Consider the following 19908-nt stretch of genomic DNA (forward strand, 5'->3'; position numbering starts at 1 on the left):
TCTCTCTCTCTCTCTCTCTCTCTCTCTCTCTCTCTCTCTCTCTCTCTCTCTCTCTCTCTCTCTCTCTCTCTCTCTCTCTCTCTCTCTCTCTCTCTCTCTCTCTCTCTCTCTCTCTCTCTCTCTCTCTCTCTCTCTCTCTCTCTCTCTCTCTCTCTCTCTCTCTCTCTCTCTCTGTCTGTCTGTCTGTCTGTCTGTCTGTCTGTCTGGCATCTGTCTGTCTGTTTCCTCTCCTTTCTCTCTTTCTCTCTTTCCTTCCCTATTAACAGCGGTGTCCCTCAGGATTCTGTAGTGTCTCCAACACTCTGCCTTCTTTTTATCAATGACCATCTTTCTTCCACAAATAACCAAATGCATTCGTATGATGATGACTCAACATTACATTCCTCCATGTTTTTCACATCTGCTCCATATTCCCTCAGTCCATCTACATCTCGTTTCATCACAGCCACCTTTTAAAATTTGGATAACATCTCCCAGTCAGGCAAATGTAAGTTAAGCTTAATGCTTCTCATACTCGATTTCTTCTCATCTCTCTCTAAAACTGCTTTCAACTCTCCAATCTCCTTTGAAAGCTCGATTATACCATGTGATGCAATAAACCTACTAGGTATTATTACCATGTCCTCAAATTTATCCTGGAATCCACACATTACGCAAATAGTTAAGTCTGCCTCGAGACTAGGAGTCCTGTTGAGCTGTCGAAGATTCTTCTCCTCTGAACAATTGCTTCAACTATATAAAGGATTGATTCATCCTTGTTTTGAGTACTGCTCTCACATCCAGGAGGTTTTAGCTCCACATACTTTCTGGACAGGATTGAATCCAAAGTAATCCGACTTATCAACTCTCCCAGTCTGACCTCAGAGCTCGACCCGCTCAAATTATGCCACAAAGTTGGCTCTCTTTCTCTTTTCTATAGATATTACTTTGGTTTCTGCTCTTGAGACCTTGCTTCTTGTGTACCTCCACTATTAGTGAGACCATAACTTACTCGACAAGCCGCGACGTCACATGATCATTGTGTGGCCATTGGCAACCCAAGGGTGGGCTGTTATGATGTTTGTTTCTTCCCTCCACTGCAAAACTCTGGAACTCTTTACTTTCTCATGTCTTTCCAAACACTTATGATCTTCCCCTTTTCAAAAAGCGGATTTTTTTTTTTTTTTACTTCGTCAAAAACTCTTAGACTATTCTCTCTTTCTTCACTTTTCTATCTATGAAGTTTTTATTTGAGGCCTGGCCTTGATGAGGACTGATAGTCCGTGATTGGAGCCTTTAACGTAAAAAAAAAATACTCAGCTCGAAATGACCAGCGCACATGCATTGCTGAATTAATGGTGCATCTCTTCACTCCCCCACAAAAAACCCATTCCTTCACTCGTTGCCTCGTACGAACGTTTATAAATAGGCATTAAAAAACATTTGTACTACATCAGACTGTGCAGTTGAATCTTCATTTGCTTGTTTGAATAGGGGTAGTTTTTGCTTATGTCAGTTGCCAAGCCCATTGGCAATCTTGGAAGTAAACCCAAATCCAAGCTCATGGGTTTCCTTTGTAAGTTTGACAGTCAACTTGATAAACCCACAGAAATAAAAATATAATTCCAGGAATGATTGTTTTCCATCGATTGGCAGATTTTTCTGAATGTTCCAGATGTCAGGGACATGCTTGCTTCGAGAATGCAACAAGCGAAGAACATGAAAATGAAGCACAAGAAAACTTGGGAGCAACAGTGCTATGGCTGCAGGACTGTGGTGCAAGAGATTATAATCTGCTAACAAAGAGTGGTGGTTCAGTGGGTCCCAGATCCCCCATATCATGAGGTAATATACTTTGACCCTCAAACAAGAAAACGAGGTTTTGGTGTGTTATATGTCGGAGCGAAGGGCATCCAAGAAATGTTATCATCATATTTTGCCAAAGAACGAGAGGACTTTGGCCAAATATGATGGCTGTTCAAGGCTCTCTCTCTCTCTCTATCGAGTGCAGCCTGTGGCTGCTGGTTGCATCATTGGTTGGGACGAGGCTATGCCGCTGATGCAGTGTCCCCCTTACCAGTACACTGGGGCTCATTTTGCCGACCTCAGAAAGATGACAGGCTGAGTCAACCTCCTGGTGTATTTTTTTTAATTCAGCGGCCAACGGGGCTTGAACTCAGGACCCTAGGATCCCAAGCCGCCACCCTAACCACAAAGCCAACACCAGGCTTAGGCTGTTCAAGTTAATTATCTTTTATCATTCACTGTTCTCGGCAATGGGAGAAAAAGATTATTACCGTGTGTGGTGTGTGTTGTTCTGTTTATTGGTTTACAACCTATATTTTCACTCATCGAACTTGGAAATGAGTATTCGAGAGTTGTATGCAAAGTGTAGTCCAAGTTTTTTCTTTTTTGGGGGGATTCCAAGTCGAGGCTCATGTAAGAGCTAATACACAGAAACGTATAACAAGGCAGGAGACGAGGGGCGGGAGAGAAAAGCACAAAATGGTGGGGAACAGAGACAATAGGATACCTGTGGAAGGGAGAGGGATGGGGTGGGGTACACAGGGTAAACAAGATGGTACTACAGGGACTTTCAGGAAGGAAAATATAATTTGAAGGAGGTGGGTTTGGGGTGGATTAGCGGGGGTAGTAAAGATCAAGATTTTGGATGGGAAAAACATGAGATGGTGGTGAACAGCTGTTTTGAAGACCTGGAGGGAGGAGTGGGATTGAAGAGAGTGTGGAAGTTTGGTCCAGATGTGGGAAAAAATAAGAATGAATGGGTGAAGGTGAGCAGTGATTCTTGATTTTGGCAGTTTCACCAGAATGGGGTTTTTGGTGGACCTTGAGCACCCTGAGGAAATACAGGGGGGACAGATCACACAGAGCAGGGGGGCAAGGCCGAAGAGGAGACTGTAGAAGACACAAAGACCACTCACCTGCCTCTGGTGAGAAACCCAAAAACTCAGCTTCTTTGCAGGAGATACCAATGTTCCTAAAAGCCTTGGTTTCCACAGCGTAAAGTCAAGCTAGGTGTGAAGCAGGAGGACCACCCGAGAGGGGGGAGCAGTACTCCATCAGACTGCAGATGAAAGCTTTGTAAGTGGTCCGAAGCTCAGGTGTGCCAAGGAATGGCTTTGTACGATGTAGGATGCCCAGTCAGAAACTAGCTTTGGAGGCCAGCTTGGAGATGTGGCTTTTTCAGGAAAGATTATGGCAGATAATGAGACCCAAAAGCTTGAATGAAAGGACTTCTTGAAGGGGATTGTTGAGAAAGTAGATGTGGGGGGGGTTCCAGACGGTCCTTTCGAAGAGATGGTGAGGGTGTGAGATTTGTCAGGATTGAAAGATACATTCCAAGTGTTTGACTCGCTTGTGATTTTTGTCCACATCTGCAGAGAGTGAAGAGGCTGCTGCCTGCCGATCAAAGGGATGAGAGGTGGTACGGCAGAGGGTGGAGTCATCAGCAAAGGGATAAAGAGGATTTTCCAGGGAATCTGAGTGATCATTGATTAAAACCAGAAAAGCACAGGGCCAGCAATACTGCCTTGAGGAACTGCAGTCTGAATGGGAAGAGGAGATGAGAGAATTCCACAGAGCCACACGTTGACTGCGACAGGAGAGGAAATTCGTGAGCCATGAGTGGAGATTGCCTTGGATACCATAAGAAGAGTTTGGTGAGCAATACGGGATGCCAGACCATATCGAAAGCTCGCGATATGTCTCGGGAGATGGCTCTGATCTCATGTTTGGCATTTCGGCCTTCCATCCATCGTTGGGAAAGCAGTAGCATGTCCAGGGTTGTGACCTGGTCTAAATCCAAATTGATAGTCAGAAATCAAGACATTGGAGAAGAGGAAGGATTTAATGTCTGAAGCGATGATGGATTCCATGACCTTGCTGATTATTGGGAGCAGGGTGATTGGTCTGTAGTTGCAGGGATCAGTTTTTGCACCTTTTTTATGCAGAGCGGTAATGTTTGCTGATTTCCAAGCAGATGGCAGATGACCTTGAGCAAATGAGAGGGTGAATAGAACAGAGAGAGGGTGAGCAAGAGCATAGCGATGTTTGACAGCAAACTCTCCACCTTGTCAGGAGAAAAGGACACAGAGTCCAGGAACAGCTTGGGTGCAACAGTCAGGTGGGTACACAAAGCGATGGGTTTGGGACACAAAATCTAGAAGCAAACACAGTTTAGGCATTCAGCCTTTTCACGTGCAGCCATTTGTGGTAAGGGAGGGGAGAACATATACCAGGAACGGATTTAACTTGACGCCACCAGGATTCGGAGGAGGGAGACAAGTTTGAGAGTTCAGACTTGAGATGAGAAAGATGTTGCTTCCTGGCTCTCCTCAGGGTAGACACACACTTGTTCCAACCTTTTGTGGAAGGAACTGAGATTGCCTTCAATAGGATTTGGTTTCCATGAGGCAAAAGCAAGTTGTTTCAGGACAACTGCCTCGCCACAAGCTTCATTGCACCATGAGCGGGCGGTAGGGTATGACAACTGAAGACTAGATGGGATAAATGTGTGCATGAGGGAGAGCAAATTTCTTTGAAAGAATTCCCAGGATGAGTTGATGTCGGAAAAAAAGTAGAAATGGGAGACCAGTCTCGAAATCTGATGGCTGCTTGAAGACCCTGCCAGTTGGCCTGAGTGAAGTGCCAGACTCTTCGATGCAAAGGTGTTTCTCCAATAACAGCCAGAGAGATGACCGCTTTAACAAGCATATGGTCAGATTAACTGATTGAAGCAGAAAAAGAACAGCAGACATTTTCTGGGAAATTAGTAAAAAATCAAATCGAGAAGAGATGGAGTACCTTTGGCTGCGATCTGGGTCAGGAAGCTGACAGATTGAGTCAGTCCCAATGAATTCCTTTGCTGAAGTGTCATGGCAGGTGACAGAGGTACCTAGACCCAGCCAACTGGCATCATGGCAATTGAAGACGCCGCATATGAGGAAGAGAGAGTTTGGATGAGTAGATAGAAGTTGGTCCATGTTTTCTGCAAGCAAGATGTAAATGGAGTCATCACTGTTTGGTGGATGGTACAACATACAGATAAACAAGAGGGGAAGCTACAGACAGAGGTATTCCTGAAGGGGAAGAGAGAGAAGTTTGTTTTGAAGAGGGAGGAGGCGGTTGATGTGAGAGGGTAGCTTTGAGGGCGAGTGGAGACAATGAGAGCAGGCACGGCCATGAGGGAGGGGTGGCGAGAGGGGAAGGATAAGCCTGGGTGGAGGGATTGTGGGGATGGGGGAGGGAATAAAAATTGAGTGGGCGGGAAGAGGGGGAGGTGTGATGAGAATTGAGGGGGTGGGGAGGGAGATTTGAAGGGGAGGGGCAAGGGTGGAGAAGAGTGAGCGGGGAGAATTAAGGGAGAAGGGTGTGGGGGGAGCTTTCGAGAAGAGTGAGGGGAAGCTTGGGGGGGGAGAGTGAAGTTTGCTTTTAAGAGAGAGGAGGCGGCTGAATTGAGCAGGAGGGGAGACTGAGAGCAGGCACGGTCATGGAGGGAGAAGAGAGGGGTGGGGAGAGGAAGAGGATGAGACTGGGTCGTGGTATGGTTGAGGTGGGAGCAGGCAGGGGGAGGAAGAAGATTTGTGGGTGTGGGAAGAGAGGGGATATGTGGTGAGGGGATAGAGAGAGTGTGAAAGAGATATTGAACAGTGTGCTGAATAAGAGTGCGAGACATTTGAAAACCATACAATTTGGGATATCAGAGGGGGAACTGTTAGTAAGGCAGAGGACAGTGGATGGATGCTCGCATTGGGGGACGACGCCCAGAAGTGAGTTTCGGTATCTTGAAAGTCACCAAACCGCTTCGTCACTGCATGGGAAAATGCACCAAAAATGGCGCGCAGCCACTCTCTGGGTGGGCAAACGGACGGGAGCTAATTCGGGTGGCGATACTCAACACCAAGGCTCAGAGACCGCCGTGCAGCTTCTTGCGTCGATCGCCCTCACCGACGCCGCTGCTTTGCAGAATGGCGTCGTCTCTTTCCCCCGATGGCTCAACATGAAGCTTCGAGGCTGGTCCCACACAATTCATTCAAAAGTCACTGGCCAGCTTCTTCCTCCTCCACGTGAGCCAATTTGCTTCAGCACGAACACAAGAATCATGCGATCTTATTCACCGCGTCGAAGGGAAGCCAACTGTAATGCCCTTCTCTTTCAACCGCCGATCCTGCCTCTCTTCTTCTGTCCCACTCTCCTTCTGCAACGAGTGGCTTCCCCATTCTCTTCCTGAGACGCGCTCTTCTTCCTCTTACTCTCTGACGTCATGCCCATTAATCATCCACTCCAGGGGCGTGGTTCACCAGCTGTCACCCCTGGAGGTGGGCTTTCTGCCTGCTTGGACGTGTAGCTCGGCTGCCGCTGCTTTAAGGACGCAATCCTTGTTTATCGCCGATCTCGAAATACAAAAGCAAAAGAAAAGTTGACGGGGGCAATCACATATTTGGGGAAATTGTCCTTAATCCCTACCTAATTAACACAGCACCACCCCTCGTGTGGTAACACTTAAGCTCATCGTTTCCTTACTTAATTTACATCAAGATGTCTCCTACACATCCATGGACCAAACCACTCTTTACCATCCTATCTTTCCTATGAAATTCTTCCATCTACCCCACAAACATAAATCGAAAGGAGGGGATTTGATAGAAGTGTTTGAGAAACTTGGTGTAATGCTCAGAGCGTCCACTCTGATTTTTTTGACATCGGTGGTTTGAACCCTGGTCAAGTATTTTCACACTCATCATTTAAATAGGGTAGAACAGGCTTTGATGGGCCTCATGGCCTCCTCCTGTGTTGAAGTCCCTTGTATGGGAACTCATATTTATTTATGACTAGTCTGGGTACCAGTAGTGGTTCCAGCATGTGCTGTGCATTGAAAACGTATTTTTTCCCCCATGCCATGCCAGGAAGAACAGGCTTTGATGGGCCTTATGTGTTGAAGTTCCTAATAAGGGAACTCGTAATATTTATGACAAGTCTGGGTACCTGGCATGGCATGGGGAAAAATACGTTTTCAATCCACAGCACATGCCGGAACCACTACTGGTACCCAGACTAGTAATAAATACGAGTTCCCATACAAGGAACTTCAATACAGGAGGAGGCCATTCGGAGTTGTTGCCTTCATGGTGGTGAGCTTTCACCGGCAGTGCTTTTTGGACATGTTGGACATTAAAAAGCGATGGAGTTATTGGCTGAATGGTATTTATTTTTGTACTTATTACCTTTTGCCTGTAGGCTGGCGGCAGCACTGCCTGGCATCAGATACCAAAATACACTTCATAGCGGCATTTGGTGGCCTCAAAATGGCCTTCGAGGCCAACATGCGGTAGCTTACAACCTTTCCTAGATTCAGAAGTAATTGCATCCAAAATTTGGGGCCTCCAGGTGAGACGGGTCGACCATGAAAGAATAATGCTCAAACAAACACTTGAAAATATTCACAAGATAAACCTACAGACAAAACAAGTCCAGAAGAGTTTTTCAGCAGACTAGATAGTGGCAGGGCCAGGGGCCATAGCTTGAGAGTAAAGAAGAAGAGGAATGTTATGATTGTAGTAAGGGGTCTTTCACTAAGAGCAGTTAATGTATGGAATTATGTCCCTCGAAAGATTGTGGCAGCAGAAGCCATGGATAGGTTGAAGGTAGGATGAGATAGGTACCTAAAAACGTTGGGGATATGGAGTAAGTTACTTATATATGGATATGTGATTGTATAATTATGTCGATAGTGAGTCTGATATCTGTGAGAGGGTCTCTTAAAAAGGTGAAGGTTCTGTTTGATTTTGTCCGTTCCTCACCCTGCACAAGCCCCAACCCACCCGAAAAGTAATAAATATATAAAATCACTATCCCTGTCCCCACCTGTTCTCCACCCAACTTGCAGTGAAATTAAATCGATAAAACGATGGATTGAATGAATGTGGTGTTTTTTGCGATATAGTGCACAGACATGATGGCCAAATTGCCTCGAAGTTTATTGTGTTCCCTGTCAGGAGCAGTCTTACCAGCCCTCCAGGAACGTGGCGTGCTGGAAACTATGATCATCGAGCAGGATGGTGCACCAGCGAGTCATCGGGGGCTATTTATGTGCATCAGGTCTCACAGAATCCTGGTATTGGCTTCACGGTTAGGTGACTGGCTTAAGATTTTGGGGTCTTGAGTTCAAGCTCCTGTCAGCCGTTGAATCAACACCAGGTAGGGTTGACAGCCTGTGATCCTTCCGAGGTCGGCAAAATGAGAACCAGTATACTGGTAACGGACATTGCATCAGCGGCTCAGCTGCGCCCCCAGATAATAATGCTACTGACAGCTTTGTACTGCGCACGAAGGAAGAGGAGGGACTCGCACGATAGCTCAGGGGTAGTGTGCTTCCTTGTGTGAGTTTTATTCCCAACCGGACGATGAGCTATCATCATTGCTGTCTTTCACAGGGTGTCAATTGTGTTTACCAGCATTAAATGGTGGGCAGCGTTTTTCGCAAGAGTTGGTCTATTGGGTGCCGGCGTGTGGGCTAAACTCCAAATTTCTGCAACAATGTTCAAGGGCATCAGGACTGGCGAGCCTCAGTAGTGGTGCAACCAGCGTGTCAAATTTATAATTGGATCGCAGTCCAACATGTATTTGCAAGATAATTTTACAATGCAGTTGTTCCCTGGATCACTCGATCTCAACTTGGCAGATTCCTGGTTTTGGGGTCATGTCAAGGCTTATGCTTATCGGATATGGCTATCAGGATATCATCGAGTTGTGTGCATTGAACTTTGAGCTATCCAGCCGAGGTTTGAATCTCGGCCCAGCGATAAAACTGTCACGCTGGTGTTTCACATGCAGGGCAATACATTAACATGCGTGTCGTCCATTGGAAGGACGTTATGCCAAAAGACCAGTCTGCCAGCAATGGTTGTTTGTGAATGTTAAATATTGCATGGTGTTTTGTTTGAATTGTATTTGAGGTGTCATTGACATTGCAAATTTCTGCCCAGATCACCTTGTCAGGCCTAGCCAGCCAGTCCACAATGTCTTTCTCAAGAGTTTGCTTTTTGGGTTACCGGCCAAGTGGATACCGACCTGGGCCAGAAACGTTCCCCAGGTGACTCTACAAGAATGTAGGCATAATTGCAGTCATTAAATTGTGTAGTGGTAGATGTAATAATTTATGATTACTCCCCATGCTGAATGATGAAACCTGACTTGAAGTTGCATTAAGCTGTTTAGCATGATCCTTCCATTGGAGCCTATTGATGAAAATGAGACATAACGCATTGAACGGTTTCATTTGAAGAAATATATGACCGGTGTGCGAAACTTTTTCTTTCCTCCCCTCTCCCCCCCCCCCTTTTTCAGAAGATTGTCTCACACGTGTTCGCAATCAATCAATCAATGTTCCCCCATTTTCCACCTTCTCCGTCAACCATTTCCACCAATGACAAAGCAAAGTTGATTACGGACTTTCTGACCACCTTGTTTGTGTTCTGTCCAATACACAGTGTGAACTGAAGGCACGTGGACAGTGATGACCAAAGCACGTTTTTGGTACAGTGGTTGGAAACCACAATGCTTCACCACGTGGATATATATTTTTGTGGACCCGGAGTCGGGGGGCAAAAACCACAAGGGGTGAACTGCCTCGGGTTCCCAACAGACACTCTGGAATTGCAAGCCGTCGCACACGAATAACTTTGTGACGCGGCGGGTCGCAAATCGACCGCGAACGCCAATAACTTGACCATGTGACTTAGGGTCCTCCGTCTAAATAATACCGTTTACCTAAAGGTCACGTGATTTAATTTCCAGGAAACACGCCCTTGGTACGCACTTGCTCAAACCGGATCACCTTACCAGATCAGATGCAGCCGAGCGGAACTGCCAAGCACGTACCGGCTCGGAAACAGATCGTTGGGGAATAACGTCCCGGCTAAACTCAGGTGCAGGCCATGCTGGATCAATGGAAGAAAACATGGAAACGAGCTGGGAACATTTCTATCCAACACATTTATTTACAATAAAGCAAGGAAAAGTATGTGGCACAGTGAATGAGGTTTATTTTTTATATACAGAAGGGGATAGCAAGGAATTTGTGGGGTGCAGCAAAAGGCAACTTACAAAAGAGGCACAAAGCAGGATTCTCCCTCCTATTCTCCACAATCTTACTTAATCTAGGACAGGTGCCATCATACACATGCACGCATGCATGCGCACGCAGAAAGTTAGAGAGCCAAGAAAGAAAGAGAAAGGTGAGGATCAGCGCCCGTCAAATACCTCGCGTGGTCGGCTGACCAACACGGCCCAGGATGCTGAGGGAGGGGAAGTTGGAAATATACTGGTATCTACAGTGTGGGAGTGAGGAGGTGCTCTGTAGGCGACATGAGGAGTGTGGTGTCGTGCCAGAGGAAAATGGGATTGCGAGTCGGTGACGTTCTTCTTTGTGCGTCCACGGGATAGAGGAGTGTATATATATATATATATATATATATATATATATATATATATATATATATATATATATATATATATATATATGTACATATATATAGAATATATGCGTGAGAAAGAAGATCCCTAACCAAGCTGTGTAAAGGTCTGCATGTGTAGTGTGTACCTCCGTGGGACACTCCGCCTGAGCGTTCCCACCTCGTGATATTGCGCGTTATCTCCTGCCTATTTATTTGCCGGGGCTCATGGCTATGTGTGCTCTGCACTGGTCCTTCTGGCTCTGCAGGGGTGGCGGGACGTTGACAGCACGGCAGGGAATCTCGAAGGACCGCAGTCGCCTCAGATCAAGTTCTTGAAGAAGAAGAAGTGCGTTCTGGACGGTAGTCACACACAAATAATGTTCTGAAGAAGAGGCTCTAAGGGCTCTGCGCTACGGCTTTTATAAACCCCAGGTGAAGGGTGGGGTGAGGATCGGAAAGCGACGTGCTGTGGCCCAAATTCTCCTCCTCTAATGGGCCACAGCATCCCGAGCCACGCCCTGCCAGGCTCTGAGAGGGCGAGGATCGGAAAGCGACGTGCTGTGGCCCAAATTCTCCTCCTCTAATGGGCCACAGCATCCCTAGCCACGCCCTGCCAGGCTCTGGGACTAAAAAACCGGCTCAGATGCCTACCAGCTTCGGCACGGCTCAGAGCTCTTGACTTAACGTGGGGCATGCCACCCGAGCCGGCACCACGGCCTTGAACGTGTACCGGGTGCAGTCTGAATGTCGGATGGCAGCAAACTTTTTCCGCCGCCCACGGGTTCCTTCACAAGCCAAAATGCACACCCGGGACCCAAACCAAACTGCCGGATCACCCTTCTCGTGACCCCTCCTCATTGCCCCTGGTCTTGCCGTGGTATGGTGACTGGATGAGGGTGGCATCAATTCCGGCCGCTCACTCTGAACATTCCCAGTGAGATGCGGTGGAGCTATTAGCATCTGTTGCGTGGTCGAGTACCGTGCGGCGCCGAGGACATTGTGTCACCGCGCGGTGCTCCTCAAAATAGAGTGGGGAATTGTAGCGATGCAGAGGTACGAGGGGGTGTGGGAATATTTTTCCCGTGTGCGGGAGGCATTTGTGGTCAAAGTGTTGAGATTTGGTGAGCGAGGTGTCGAGTAAGTTGAGGTGCCAGTTGGGAATTGGCACGCAGATTTGAATGAAATAATGGCGCACGAATTCCTGTGCGCGGGTTGTGTAGTGTGCAGCGGGGATGGGGATGATCTGAGTCACGGGAGGCATTGTGGTGTGCTTTTAAACAATTGCCTATTGAATGGCGTGTGCTTGCATACTTGTTATGGACTATGGCTCAAAGGACAGGGTTAGAGTAGGGGGTCAGAATATGAATCGGAGATATTTACGAGACCTAACTACGAGACCCACGCAATGCACTCCGTCCCATTAACCCACTTGACATGAGGGGAGGACTAACGACACGAAGACTAATGAAATAACTGCCTGGGGATCACTGTAGGTTGGGTGCCATTGCCTTCGAGGCATGCGGTTTTGCAGAACCGCAACAATATTTTTGTACTTATAACCAGAATTTATTTTTATCCTAATATCACATTAATCAAATCGGTGTCATTTGGCATGAACTTTTGCGTGACACAAAATGCAGGCAATGATTAAAATATATGGCCCTTTGTGTTTTACAATTCTATTTTGTATAAATGCTGTAATTACAATCAGAAAATAATTATTTTAACAAGGGGGGAGGGAGGGTAGGTTTCCCAGGTTGCTCACGTCCTCAGAGTGAACCTGGTGACTAACTGTCGGGGGTTCAGCCAGAACTAGACCGGCATCGTTGGCTATCTGAGTTGTGTTACAACGATGAAGGCAGTCTGAGTCGGACACGTTTGAATCCATGAATAATTTGTACAATTCAAATCGTTCCAAAATAGCGTTAATTGTGACTCTCCCCTTTCCCATACTTTTCTTCCTTTTCTATTCTAATAATCTCTCTCCTTGCAATTTGTTTCAATAATATCTACACCATTAAAGTAGGGTTACACTGGCTGTCTAATCTCACATTATGATTGTTGAAGTCTATATTGTGTAAAAGTTCGAGTGAAATAATAGTCAGGCGGCTTCTTTATTTATTTTATTTCTTATTACACCATTTCAAAAAGAATATGTATGGAATGCCATGGTAAAGGAAGACAATTATTTGAGTGCAGTATATTCAAATTTAATAAGTTTTAGTACTCTTACTTTTCAGTGACATATACTTTGGACGTTTTTTGTTTGTTTGAATATCTTAAATCTTGGATACTTGCCTCTCGGCGTTCTAGCCTGTGTTTGAATCCCAACCCAGCTATAAACTGTCATGGTGTTTCACAGGCAGGATGATTCATCATTGTTTGTGCTGTCCATCGGATGGACGTTAAACTGGGTGTCCCATCCAGTGTGACCACTCCTTGGCTTTTTTCACAAGATCTTGGCTATTCGTTGTTCACCTTGGCGTCTTGGTTTTCTATAGGTTTTCTTGGCGTATAGGTTTTCTATTATCATCGCTTTTCCAAAACCTTGTGAATTCTTGGCTTTTTTCATTGGCTCACCTTGGCATTTATGAAAATGAGGAGTGGTCACACTGGTCCCATCTGCCAGCATTCGTCAGTGGATGCTAAAAATCCCACGGTGTCCTTCGTGAAGAGTAGGCGAGCTATTGCCGCCACCCTGAACAAATTCCAAATTCCTGCCTGAACTACTGCTGGGAAGGCAATGGCAAACCACTTGATATGTCCCTTGCCAAGAACCTACTTCGGCAGTACTGAACCTGCCTTCAGGCAGAACACGACAACATGAATTCAAATATCTTGGCTGCACATAAAAGGAAAATACAAATGCATCCATGAAAGGAAGGGAGAAATCTTATTCTGAAGATAAATTTCATAACGGCAGACTTGCCACTTGACCAATTTTTTTCAATTCAACTTCAATTTTTTTCCTGCAAGTTCAACTATCTTAGATGGAACTTTGGTCACATTTTATTGCTCCAGTTTGTCAATGTCAACAGATCTGTTATCGTATCAATGAGAAAAAGACTACGCTTTGGGAAAGTATCCCATTTATATATTTTATCACGAGGTTAGGTCAGCCCGACAGGATGCTGCTGAGGTAGCACACTTAAACGTTTGAGAGTTTGATTTTTGGCCGAATTGGCATTTCGCAGGCAGAACACAGCATCACAAAGTGTGCCTTCTCTGATCAGATAGACGTTAAAGCGAGTATTCTTTCTGCTACCATTGGTTTGTGAACGTTAAGTAAAATATCCCACAGTGGTTTTTGCAAAGAGTAGGTGAATTATTGCCGGCACCATGAACAAATTCCAAATTATAGTATCTTCAGTCGGACATCGGGTCTAACTCGGCAGTTCTTGATAAACTTGGTGCAAAAACTTTCCTGCTCTGACCCCGCAAGAAGATGGCATTAAAGGAGTAGTCATAGAAGATGGCATGGTGAGGTCACTTATTCTTTGTGAAGTGTGATGTCACCATGACTGCAATTTTGAACAAAACTATTGAAATCCCCTGACATAGCTCTAAATATCCCCAAAACCCCCTAAATAGCTCCACAATTAAATAAAAATAAAATAAATCATAAATATCTCCTTTCAACAAAGAATAATGATCATTTATAACCACAAGGCAGACTTTTTTATATTCTTTTTATACAAGGTCTAAGGCTCGTCATGGAGCTGCCACTCACACACACATGGACCTACTGACGAGACAAACACTTGATGCAGCCACTGAGCTTGGAGGAAGTGCTGTCACTTCCCAGGATACTCTGGGTACCAGTGACGTCAGTGGCACCACCTTTCTTACCGCACTCAGCGGAGCATTTCCTCCTCCCCATAGATGCCAACCTTTGGTTGGTTGTTTGTGTTTTATCCTTTTTAATGTGCTTTATCTTGAGCATCAAGCAAGGAAGCAGCACTGCCATTTTTAGTCTGGAATGACTCGGCCAGGGTTTTGAACTGCTGACCTTCCAGACTCAGTGGACACTCCAACCAAAACCACCCACCAAGTCTGGTATTTCAAAATAGTGTTCTGGAAATGACCCCTAGTGGTTTAAAGATGTTTAATATAGCGTAGTTATTTCCTTAAAGTGAATGTCCAGCACAAGCGTAAAGTAATTAATTATGACATTTACATATGTGTCGTTTATACAACAGATAGATGCCATCTACCTGCCCTGTCGTTCGTGTCTAAACATCCTCATCCCTGTGAGCCGACGTTTTATGTTCTTTCCTTTGTGAAATGTGTTTAAAGGTGCTTTAAACCGTCTGCTCAACCTTGACGTGGCAGTTTTGGTGGGGAAATGGAATCGGTGCCTGCCGGGCCTGAATTACGTCAGATGGCTTTGGGTGAGAATTTGTGGCAGAGTCGTCCCACCCACCAAGTCAAGCGGTGCCCAATGGTGAGTGAGGGGAGTGCGAGGCCTCCTCATCCCACCCACCCGAGAGGGAAACTCCACCCAGGAGGAAGAGGAGGACCAGAGTACGCGAGTTAAGACTGGAGAGTCGGCCGAGGAGTTCAAGACAGAGGAACAGGAAAGGCTCGTGTAAGAGAGTCCACGGGAGAGGCCAAAGAGAGGCTCGTGATTCCATCAGATAGAACAAAGAGGCTTGTGTGGAAAGGACAGAGACCTCGCTTGGAGGAGAAGCCTCTGATGGAATTGACCCAAGCTGGGGGAGGAAGAAGATGGGGCAGACGAGGAGGCCTCGCTCTAAAAAGGACAAAGGGGACCACGTGGCCTGGTTGAGGAGTTACTCATCACAAGCACTGCTTGTGGTTGTTTTACTTTGTTTGGGGACCATCGTTACTGACTGTGATCTTACACCTGGTCTCTAAAACAGGCTGTGTTGTGTTGAACTGCATCCCCCCTGTGCAAACAAACAGTCCCCCTGTGGACAAACAATGGGTGTGAGGAGGAATGGAGGGGGCAGGAGAGGATGCATAGGGAGGATAAGATAGATCCAGAAGGAAAGTCTCAGCAGGGAAACTGCAAATTTGGAAGAAGAGGAAGGGGGGGGGGGGGTTACAAGGGTAGAAAAGATTACGATTTTGGATTGGGGATGATCTGAGATGGTGATGAACAGCTGTATTGAAAGTCTGGAGGGAAGTATGAGATTAAAGATATTGACATGGTTGTAAGGCAAAGTGACTTCTCCGTTAATAGGAAACATCAGCATTGTCATGAGGTACCACAACCATGCCATTTTTAAGTCCCCAAGGTTGGTTTAGTCAGTGTATGTATACTCCTTGCCATTTCTAATTGGCCTAAAATGGGCATTACTATGAAAAGCATGGTTACTCGGCAACATATAGCTGGTTACTACTAAAGATGACATTTTATGCGATGAGTACCAATCTCAAATGTTTCAGCATATTTGTTTCAGTGCGTACCAAAAGTTTCATGCTTCTTGGCCCAGAGAGAAAAGAATGGGGGAAAAAACTCAGCAGGTATAGAAGAAATCATGGAAGAGTGCATAAGGTAGTGATGCTGATGGGCAATGCATTTGAAAGATGAAGTGAGGGGGGCGAGTATAAAATGGACAAGCCGGGAGGCGACGATGGTTCGCGGGCATTATTGAGGAAGCCCTACCGTAAAAACCTATCTCTTCCATCAAAATTGACCAAATCAAATCGGATTTTTTTTATATGTTGTACTTATGGACATTACGCACAGCTTCTAGGAAATGAAATTGCGAGAAAAATAAATAAAAAGTTCAAGTGGGTGTGGCTGCGCTCACAAGGGGTGTGGGACGCCTCTCATACAAAAAGACACAACTAGACCATGATATCTAGCTTGTGTCCAAGTTTCATCAAGATCGCATCAAACGTCATGGAGCTATGCTCGGGAGAGAGTCACAAACAGACAGACACAGACACAACGAAAATAGTGGTCACTGCTGGCACCCACGAACCAATAGTCCACCAACTTGCCTCCAGCATGAAAGTTACAATTCTTCCGAATCAAACTCCTATTTTGAGTTTCCATTGTTGTGAAAGTTTTGTTTTCCCATCTGAGCACTATGCTGGGATCTCAGTTTCAAATCCTCTGTGCTTCGTTCATTTGTCCATCGTCTACTCGTGCCCTTGTCGTTCATGTAAACGTACACCTTTTTGTCCCACACGTGATACATGTACAAGCTCTATTCCATCAAAGCCCGTGAAATCCATGTTGTCAGAATCGTCGGATTCTGATGCAACTTGAGGTCACTTGTTTAACCCTCCTCTACTCACTTTATAAATTAAGTTGCGTTTTCTTAGTTTGCTGAAATTGCCTAACGACTGCAGATGCATTTGTCACCGATTATGTTGTTAATAATTATACTTGTATGTGCAGGTTATGAACCTCAATCACATTCAACTGGTTATATTAATTTACTTTCTGTTTTTTTTTGTTTACAGTTCAGACGAGATTGTGTGGTTACTTTATTGGGCTGTTCTATTCCACTTGGAATGAGCAAGTTTTATGGTGCATTATGTTGTAAAAACTTGAACTACTCAATGCTTTCGGTGGGTACAATTAACTGCAATGTCATAAGTTCAAAAGTAGTTGCAGAGTTTGTGCGAATAAGATTGGTTCATGACATATTGAAAGGAACTTTGTATAAGGCCATCCATTTGTACTCTTTTCAAAGAACGATTGGTTATTTGAAAGGTTACACATATGAAAGGGGTAGAGGAATCAATAATTGATGGATAGTTATTAACATAGTAGAACCGGGCGTAGTGGCGTGCGCCTGTAATCCGGCTACTCGGAGGCTTGGGTTGGAGGATCGCTTGAGGACGGGAGCTCTGCGCCGGGCCGCACTATGAGAGGGTGTCTGGCACCCCGGAATCACGGCGAAACCCAATCCTTATCCCTGTGTCGTAAGAGGTGACCAGGGTTGCGTCAGGAAGGGCATCCGGTGTAAAACCTGTGCCAAATCAGTGTGCGGATCATAACGGATGATCCGCTGTGGCGACCCCTAACGGGATCAGCCGAAAGAAGAACACACACACACAGCTATGTACATAGTAACTAACCACGAATACTGCAGAGGGGGGAATGGAACTTTGCATACTGCAGAGAGGGGAATGAGAGGTCACTGATGGGTGTGTGGTCTTGAGTCAGGATGTGGACATTTTGGATGGCTATAAGCATTGCGTAGCATAAGGCTATCATATAGTGGCACGGTAATCACACCATGTCTCGGAAAACAGCCAAATACCTTCTCCCACATGCCCCTCTCCCCCCCCCCCCCTTTCCTCATCTCCCCTAGGCTGCAAGCTGAGACGTGAAAATGGGTCTAAATAACGAGTTTCGTTCCGAACTCAGGGGATTACATTTTTTTTACCTCCACCATTGAAGGTGGAGTAGGTTGTGCTTTCACCCCTTTCTGTCTGTCTGTCTGTGTCTGTCTGTCTGCTTGTTTGTCTGTGTACATGATATCTCAAAAAGTTGTGGACGGATTCGGATAAAATTTTATGGACAGGTTGGGTGTGTGACAAGGACAAACTATTTAGGTTGTGATGAAGATCCGGATCCGGATCTGGCTACGAGAATTTTTAAAGGAATTCTTCACCATTGAGATATTGGGCCAAAAACGATAGATAGCATGATATCTCAAAAAGCTGTGAACAGATTCGGACAAAACTTGGTGGACAGGTTGGGTGTGTGACAAGGAAGAATTGATTCAATTTTGGTGAAGATCTAGATCCAGATCTGATAATTTTTTAAGTGATTCTTCAACATTGAGAGACGGGGCGAAACCGATATATTGTTGTGGGGGCGGGTCTCGGTGGCGAACACGACCGCTAGGGGGAGCAGTAGAGTCGGCTCCACCGAACACCCAGAATTTAGGTCGTACCTTTCAGATAAATCCGAAAGGTCATGGGTCCCTTATCGGACCAAAGATTGCCAATAGGTTGACCAAGTGGGATAGTCAATTGCCAATTTCAAAATACCTAAATACCCACGCAGTCTAACTACCAGGGAACCACACCTTCGGCCGACTGTCCGATCCGAGTCGCAGGTAACTGCTCGGATCCGGCGTAACCGAGCGGAGTTACCAGAGCCGTGTCGGACCAAATGAACAATTTGCCGCTTCGCTATTTTCCAACACGCACCATTCTAAGCCAATCAAAGAAACACAGAAACGAGCTGGTACATTCAACAAAAGGGGAATTTATTTACAACAATAATTGGGGAACGAGAGGAGAGGAGCACGTAAGGGCAGAGTTATCCGAATAAAGCAAGGCAAATAATGTACAAGGAACACAGGCACTTAACAGTTTCTACTTATTGGATGGGTCCACGGACACAGGCACACACACAAAAATACCCAGAAATGGACCCCGTCGGATCTTTATTGAAGGCTTCCAGCTCGAGGGAAGGTGAGCTGGAGACCAGAGCTTGCTTGGACCTGTCCGCCTCGTGCGGTCTTCGACGTTCTTGCTCGGCGGGACTCGAACCCGCAACAACGATGCCACTCCAAGCACCAGGGATGGAGGATGAAGGACGGACGCCAACCAGCACGAGGGCGGACAAGGCAGCGAGCGCCAGCAGGCAAGGCCAGGCGATCCGGCAGACAAACCCCAACTCCAACTGCTTCCAGTTGGATCGCGCCGAACAATTATTCACTCCCCGTCCAGGGGGGAGGGGACTCCCTCTCGTAACCCCCCCCCCACCTTACTGGATGGTTTTGACACGCGATCCGCTCGTTGCCCCTGTGATTGGCCAAAAGGGGCGCCAAGTCTGCTGATTGGACCGAGGGGGCGTGGCAGGTGTCACGGTGGACCACCCCTCAAACAGGAAGATGAGTAATTTTGTCCTGTGTTGGTTCCCATTGGCCAAACGACAGCAAACTCGCTCGCATCTCCCTGATTGGTCGAGCGAGACGCCAAGTCCTTCATTGAACTCCGCCCACCGCGAGCGTTATGGCGTCAGGATGGAACGAGGGTGTTGTTGTTAAAGCGAAGATGTAAAAGAAATCCCTGACTATCAAAATAACTCTGCAGCGCACGGACATTTAATCACCCATTAGACACAGGGGATGGATTCGAACTATACATATATACTGAACGAAATAACTGAGCTACGGGGACCTGTCTGTTGTGTGCTCATGGCTGCCAGATTCGTAACAACATAACACGTTATCTCAAAAAGTTGTGGACGGATTTGGATGAAACTTGGTGGACGGGTTGGGTGTGTCGCAAGTACAAATTGATTCGATTGTGGTGAAGATCTGAATCCGAATCTGGATACGAGAATTATTTAATCCTTAAAGTGATTCTTCACCATTGAGAGATAGGGCCAAAAACGATATATAGCATGATATCTTAAAAATGTAATGGGGCCCGATGTGTTCTCGTGGATCAGGCAATGCGTGGCAGAGGTATGTGCTATACCGAGTGCCCTTCGAGTTATACACTGTTT

At 46.1% G+C, this 19908-nt stretch overlaps 1 long non-coding RNA gene across 1 annotated transcript; it reads left to right on the plus strand.

The window, feature by feature from the left end:
* Positions 1 to 231: 231 nt before the first annotated feature.
* On the plus strand, positions 232 to 10077 carry LOC147027045 (uncharacterized). The gene is made up of 3 exons (XR_015058646.1): positions 232 to 1824; positions 8985 to 9091; positions 9346 to 10077. It is a non-coding gene; the product is annotated as an uncharacterized LOC147027045 (long non-coding RNA).
* The last annotated feature ends 9831 nt before the right edge of the window (positions 10078 to 19908 follow it).

The sequence above is a fragment of the Eptatretus burgeri genome, chromosome 5, assembly GCF_056783735.1.
Source record: "Eptatretus burgeri isolate ZD-2024b chromosome 5, Ebu_testis_v1, whole genome shotgun sequence".
In the NCBI taxonomy this organism is placed as follows: domain Eukaryota; kingdom Metazoa; phylum Chordata; class Myxini; order Myxiniformes; family Myxinidae; genus Eptatretus; species Eptatretus burgeri.